Below are 7314 nucleotides of genomic sequence, written 5' to 3'. Positions count from 1 at the left end.
ACTAACTCATTAGTTGCAATGCTTGCAAGGCTTAAGTGATGTGCATTACCGAGAGGGCCCAGAGATACCTCTCCGACAATCGGAGTGACAAATCCTAATCTCGAAATACGCCAACCGAACATGTACCTTTGGAGACACCTGTAGAGCTCCTTTATAATCACCCAGTTACATTGTGATGTTTGGTAGCACACAAAGTGTTCCTCCGGCAAACGGGAGTTGCATAATCTCATAGTCATAGGAACATGTATAAGTCATGAAGAAAGCATTAGAAACATACTAAACGATCGAGTGCTAAGCTAATGGAATGGGTCATGTCAATCACATCATTCTCCTAATGATGTGATCCCGTTAATCAAATGACAACACATGTCTATGGTTAGGAAACATAACCATCTTTGATTAACGAGCTAGTCAAGTAGAGGCACACTAGTGATGTTTTAGTTTGTCTATGTATTCACACAAGTATTATGTTTCCGGATAATACAATTCTAGCATGAATAATAAACATTTATCATGATATAACGAAATAAAATAATAACTTTATTATTGCCTCTAGGGCATATTTCCTTCATATATAGTTCTCGAACCCGTAGGGTCCGCACGCTTAATGTTCGATGACGATTTTGTATTATATGAGTTATGTGATTTGGTGACCGAATGTTGTCCGGAGGTCCCAGACGAGATCACAGACATGACGAGGAGTCTCGAAATGGTCGAGAGATAAATATTGATATATATAGGACGATGGTATTTGGACACCGGAAGTCTTCCGGGGGTACCGGGTGCATATCGGGTCACTAGAAAGGGGTTCCGGGCACCCCCGGCAAAGATATGGGCCTAATGGGCCAAGAGGGGAAACGCAGAACCAGCATGGGTTGCTGCGCCCCCCATATAGGCCGAACCTGGAGGGGAAAGAAAGAGGGGAAGAGAGAAAGGAAGGGGAGGGATTCGGCGTCCCCCTTCCTTCCCCCCTCCTCCTTCTCCCCTCTAGAAATTATGGTAGGGGGGGGAATAGGACTAGGGCCCCAAGTAGGATTCCTCCTACTTGGGCGCCCCCTTGGCTGCTCCCTCTCCCTCCCACCTATATATATGAGGGGGAGGCGCCTAGAACACACAACAACATTTGTTAGCCGTGTGCGGCGCCTCCCTCCACAGATTACACCTCCGGTCATATCTTCGTAGTGCTTAGGCGAAGCCCTGCGCGGATCACTTCACCGTGCTGACGGAACTCTCCCTCGACTCATTGCTGGATCAAGTGTTCGAGGGACGTCATCGAGCTGAACGTGTGCAGAACTCAGAGGTGCCATACGTTCGGTGCTTGATCGGTCGGAACGAGAAGAAGTTCGACTACATCAACCACGTTGTCAAACGCTTCCGTTTTCGGTCTACAAGGGTACGTAGACACACTCTTCCCCTCTCGTTGCTATGCATCTCCTAGATAGATCTTGCGTGAGCGTAGGAATTTTTTTGAAATTGCATGCTACGTTTCCCAACAGTGTATTACCAAGAGGGCCCAGAGACACCTCTCCGATACTCGGAGTGACAAATCCTAATCTCGATCTATGCCAACTCAACAAACACCTTCGGGGATACCTGTAGAGCATCTTTATGATCACCAGTTACATTGTGACGTTTGATAGCACACAAGGTATTCCTTCAGTATCCGGGAGTTGCATAATCTCATAGTCGAAGGAATATGTATTTGAAATGAAGAAAGCAATAGCAATAAACTGAACGATCAATATGCTAAGCTAACTGATGGGTCTTCTCCATCACATCATTCTCCTAATGATGTGATCCCGTTATCAAATGACAACTCATGTCTATGGTTAGGGAACCTTAACCATCTTTGATCAACGAGCTAGTTAGTACAGGCTCACTAGGGACACGGTATTTGTTTATGTATCCACACATGTATTTAAGTTTCCGGTCAATACAATTCTAGCATGAATAATAAACCTTTATCATGATTAAGGATAATAATAACCATTTTATTATTTCCTCTAGGGCATATTTCCATCAGTCTCCCACTTGCACTAGAGTCAATAATCTAGTTCACATCGCTAGGTGATTAATACCCATAGTTCATATCGCCATGTGACCAACACCCAAAGAGTTTACTAGAGTCAATAATCTAGTTCACATCGCCATGTGATTAACACCATAAGAGTACTAAGGTGTGATCATATTTTGCTTGTGAGAGAGGTTTAGTCAATGGGTCTGTCACATTAAGATCCATATGTATTTTTGAAATTTATATGTCTAGAATGCCCTGCATGGAGCTACTCTAGATAATTTCTCCCACTTTCAATATGTATCCAGATCGAGACTCGGAGTCATCTGGATTGGTGTTAAAGCTTGCATCTATGTAACTCTTTACGATGAACTCTTTATCACCTCCATAACCGAGAAACATTTCCTTAATCCTCTTTAGGTACCTAAGGATAATTTTGACCGCTGTCCAGTGGTCCACTCTTGGATCACTATTGTAACCCCTTTCCAAACTCATGGCAAGGTACACAACAGGTTTGGTACACAACATGACATATGATACGTCTCCAACGTATCTATAATTTATGAAGTATTCATGCTATTATATTATCTGTTTCGGATGTTTATGGGCTTTATTATACACTTTTATATTATTTTTGGGACTAACCTATTAACCGGAGGCGCAACCCAAATTGCTGTTTTCTTGCCTATTTCAGTGTTTCAAAGAAAAGGAATATCAAAGGAGTCCAAACGGAATGAAACCTTCGGGAGAGTTATTTTTGGAACGGAAGCAATCCAGGAGACTTGGAGTAGACGCCAGGGAAGCTTCGAGGAAGCCACGAGATAGGGAGGTGCGCCCTACCCCTTGGGCGCGCCCCCACCCTCGTGGGCCCCTCATGGCTCCCCTGACCGACTTCTTTCGCCTACATATATCAATATATCCTAAAAACATCAGGGAGCAGAATAGATCAGGAGTTCCGCCGCCGCAAGCCTCTGTAGCCACCATAAACCAATCAGGACCCTGTTTTTCGGTACCCTGCCGGAGGGGGAATCCCTCACCGGTGGCCATCTTCATCATCCCAGCGCTCTCCATGACGAGGAGGGAGTAGTTCTCCCTCGGGGCTGAGGGTATGTACCAGTAGCTATGTGTTTGATCTCTCTCTCTCTCTCTCTCGTGTTCTTGAGTTGGAATGATCTTGATGTATCGCGAGCTTTGCTATTATAGTTGGATCTTATGATGTTTCTCCCCCTCTACTCTCTTGTGATGAATTGAGTTTTCCCTTTGAAGTTATCTTATCGGATTGAGTCTTTAAGGATTTTAGAACACTTGATGTATGTCTTGCATGTGCTTGTCTGTGGTGACAATGGGATATCACATGATCCACTTGATGTATGTTTTGGTGATCAACTTGCGAGTTCCGTGACCTCGTGAACTTATGCATAGGGATTGGCACACGTTTTCGTCTTGACTCTCTGGTAGAAACTTTGGGGCACTCTTTGAAGTTCTTTGTGTTGGTTGAATAGATGAATCTGAGATTGTGTGATGCATATCGTATAATCATACCCACGGATAATTGAGGTGACATTGGAGTATCTAGGTGACATTAGGGTTTTGGTTGATTTGTGTCTTAAGGTGTTATTCTACTATGAACTCTTGAATAGATCGATCCGAAAGAATAACTTTGAGGTGGTTTCGTACCCTACAATAATCTCTTCGTTTGTTCTCCGCTATTTGTGACTTTGGAGTGACTCTTTATTGCATGTTGAGGGATAGTTATATGATCCAATTATGTTATTATTGTTGAGAGAACTTGCACTAGTGAAAGTATGAACCCTAGGCCTTGTTTCCTAGCATTGCAATACCGTTTACGCTCACTTTTATTACTTGTTACCTTGCTGTTTTTATAATTTCAGATTACAAAAATCTATATCTACCATCCATATTGCACTTGTATCACCATCTCTTCGCCGAACTAGTGCACCTATACAATTTACCGTTGTATTGGGTGTGTTGGGGACACAAGAGACTCTTTGTTATTTGGTTGCAGGGTTGTTTGAGAGAGACCATATTCAACCTACACCTCCCATGGATTGATAAACCTTAGGTCGTCCACTTGAGGGAAATTTTCTACTGTCCTACAAACCTTTGCACTTGGAGGCCCAACAACGTCTACAAGAAGAAGGTTGCGTAGTAGACATCAAGCTCTTTTCTGGCGCCGTTGCCGGGGAGGTGAGTGCTTGAAGGTATATCTTTAGATTTTGCAATCGAATCTTTTTGTTTCTTGTTTTATCACTAGTTTATTTTATAAAGGAGAAAAAAACTGGAATTGAGTTTGCCTCATACGCTTTATCTTTTTAATATCTTTCGTGAGAATGATGGAAAGGAAAATTGTGCTCAAGTGCTAGAAGAAGAAGTCTCTAAAATGTTGGGCACTAAATCTTTGTATGATGAGCATGATTGCAATGTTGTTAGTATGAATTCCTTGGATATCTATGATGCTAATGATATGCAAAGCCACAAGCTTGGGGATGCTGTGTTTGACGAAGATGATATTTTTTGTCCCCCAAGTTTTGATGAGAAAATTTATTGTGATGATAGCATGCCTCCTATTTATGATGATTATATTGATTAAAGTGGGTTTGGAAGAGTGTCTACTTTAGGAAGTGATGATCCCACTATTTTGTAGGATGTTGAATCTTATTGCGATTATTATAAAAGTGGATTTGGAGAGGTCATGACTTTATTTAGTAATGATTCCACTATTTCGGAAGAGGTTCCAATTGATTATGAGAACAAAGTTGCTACCTATGATGATTATTGTGATGACTTGTATGCTATTGAGAATAATGATATCCATGAAACTTGTCATCATGATTTGAACTTTCAATTGGATTATGCCTCACATGATAGTTATTTCGTTGAGTTTGCTCCCACTACTATTCATGAGAAGAAATTTTCTTATGTGAGAGTAATAAAAATTCTATGCTTGTGGATCGTGGAAAGAATGCTTTATGTGATGATTATGTTGTTGAATTCATTCATGATGGTACTGAAAATTATTATGAGAGAGGAACATATGCTTTTACATATTGCAATAATATCAAGTTTCCTCTCTATGTGTTGAAAATCTTGAAGTTATCCTTGTTTTACCTTCCTATGCAAGTTGATTCTTGTTCCCACAAGTTGTTTGCTCACAAAATCCCTATGCATAGGAAGTGGGTTAGACTTAAATGTGCTAGTCATATTCTTCATGATGCTCTCTTTATATTTTAATTCTTATCTTTTATGTGAGCATCATTGAAATCATCATGCCTAGCTAGGGGCGTTAAACGATAGCGCTTGATTGGGAGGCAACCCAATTTTATTTTTGTTCTTTGCTTTTTGCTCCTTTTTAGTAACAAATAATTCATCTAGCCTCTGTTTAGATGTGGTTTATTCTTTTAATTAGTGTTTGTGCCAAGTAGAACCTTTGGGAAGACTTGGGGAAAGTCTTTGTGATCTTGCTGTAAAAAACAGAAACTTTAGCGCTCACGAGATTTGCTTCCATTTTTTTAATGGAGAGTGATATTTAGTTAATTATTTTTGCAGATGATTAATAGATAAATTCCTCACGTCCAGCAATTTATTTAGAATTTTTGGGGTTCCAGAAGTATTCGAAACCTACAGATTACTACAGACTGTTCTGTTTTTGACAGATTCTGTTTTTCGTGTGTTGTTTGCTTATTTTGATGAATCTATGGCTAGTAATAGAGTTTATGAACCATAGAAAAGTTGAATTACAGTAGGTTTAACACCTATATAAACAAAGAATGAGTTCATTACAGTACCTTGAAGTGGTGTTTTGTTTTCTTTTACTAACGGAGCTCACGAGTTTTTTGTTAAGTTTTGTGTTGTGAAGTTTTCAAGTTTTGGGTAAAGATTCGATGGACTATGGAATAAGGAGTGGCAAGAGCCTAAGCTTGGGGATGCCCAAGGCACCCCAAGTTAATATTCAAGGACAACCAATAGTCTAAGCTCGGGGATGCCCCGGAAGGCATCCCCTCTTTCGTCTTCGTTCATCGGTAACTTTACTTGGAGCTATATTTTTATTCACCACATGATATGTGTTTTGCTTAGAGCGTCAATTTATTTTGTTAGGATTTGCTTGCTGTTATTTAGAACAATGTTTTGCATATTTTATTTCAATAAAAGTGGCATTGATGGCGTTTACTATGCCTATTTTGCAAGTCTACATGTTGCTGTTTGAAAACAGAAAGTTTACCACTGTTGCAAAAATTCCCTAGAAAAGTCAGAATGTGATAAAATGTTGAAACCTTTTGCATAATAAGATCTGATAAAATTACTACAGTAGGAATTTTCTTTCATAATTTTTGGAGCTAGGGAAGTATGGATCTTGCTGCATTCTTTACAGATTGTCCTATTTAGGCAGATTGCTGTTATGTTTGCATTGTTTGTATATGTTTGCTTATTTAATGATTCTATTTGAGGATATGACTATTAAATATGCAGAGGCATTTAGTATAAATGTTGAATAATAATTTTAGTGATTTGCTACAGTAGAGTATGATAAGGTTTTTGCATTGGTTTATACTAACTTATCTCACGAGTCCTTGTTGAGTTTTGTGTGGATGAAGCTTTTGAGATTTAGGGAGACCATGATATGAGAGGAATTAAGGAGAAACAAAAGCTCAAGCTTGGGGATGCCCAAGGAATCCCAAGATAATATTTCAAGAAGTCTCAAGCGTCTAAGCTTGGGGATGCCCCGGTTGGCATCCCACCTTTTTTCTTCAACAACTATCAGTTAGTATCGGTTGATCCTAAGTTTTTGCTTCTTCACATGATGTTTGCTATTCTTAGTGTTGACACCAGATTTTGGCACGGCGAAGAACTTAATTAAGATGGCCTCAAATGGAGAAGTGCTCAAAGTGAGAAAGTTCTGTATCGTCAAAAGGCAAAAAATTGATATTTGGGCCATAGTTATCCGGTCTCATCTCTAAGGCCGAAGTTGTGTTCGAAGTACTCAGATTTTGTATTCAGAACACTATTCGGCTGATTACGCCCCCAAGACTGCCCCATATTGAAAACTGATATACATGAATTGTCTTCATCTCGTCGAAACGATCGATTTTGATATAAAGATCGTCTCAATCCGAGGTCATATGCAAAAGTTAGAGCGCGCACAGCGCAACCCTCCAGTGAGCAAACATATGACGCCCGGAACCAGACACATATGTGGGTATGTCTGATGTGCTGCATGAATAATTAGCTGTCTTGCACTAGCGATTTGACCCTCGAGATGACCTCTGATGAAAAAACGTTCA

Source organism: Triticum urartu, chromosome 7, assembly GCF_003073215.2.
Source record: "Triticum urartu cultivar G1812 chromosome 7, Tu2.1, whole genome shotgun sequence".
NCBI classification, from domain to species: domain Eukaryota; kingdom Viridiplantae; phylum Streptophyta; class Magnoliopsida; order Poales; family Poaceae; genus Triticum; species Triticum urartu.
The sequence above is the reverse complement of the archived record's forward strand: the minus strand, read 5'-3'. Positions refer to the sequence as shown.